The sequence below is a fragment of the Corvus brachyrhynchos genome, unplaced genomic scaffold (assembly GCF_000691975.1).
Source record: "Corvus brachyrhynchos isolate BGI_N302 unplaced genomic scaffold, ASM69197v1 scaffold543, whole genome shotgun sequence".
NCBI lineage: Eukaryota > Metazoa > Chordata > Aves > Passeriformes > Corvidae > Corvus > Corvus brachyrhynchos.
The window spans coordinates 5,010-5,639 of record NW_008237236.1 but is presented as its reverse complement, the minus strand read 5'-3'; positions in this window follow the sequence as shown (position 1 = coordinate 5,639).

Sequence of the window (630 nt, the reverse complement as noted above, 5' to 3'; positions counted from 1 at the left end):
GGGCCATCTGCCAGCGCGCCGAGCCCGTGTTCTCCACCTGGGGACATTGGGGACATCACTGGGGACACGGGGCCATCTGCCAGCGCGCCGAGCCCGTGTTCTCCACCTGGGGACATCACTGGGGACACGGGCAAGGGGAGACACAGGTGGGTGACACTGGGGACGCAGTGACATTGGGGATGCAGCGACATTGGGGAGACAGGTGACATTGCAGACACAGTGACATTGGGGACACAGGTGACATTAGGGACACAGTGACATTGAGGACAGGGCCATCTGCCAGACACGGTGACACTGGGGACACGGTGACACTGGGGGCACAGTGACATTGAGCACACAGTGACATTGGAGACAGGGTGACACTGGGGGCACAGGTGACATTGGGGACACAGGTGACACTGGGGACACAGGTGACACTGGGGGCACAGGTGACATTAAGGACACAGTGGCACTGGGCACACAGTGACATTGAGCACACAGTGACATTGGGGACACGGTGACACTGGGCACACAGGTGACACTGGGGGCACAGGTGACACTGGGGACACAGTGACATTGAGCACACAGGTGACATTGGGCACACAGGTGACATTGAGCACACAGGTGACACTTGGGGAACGGCGACACTGA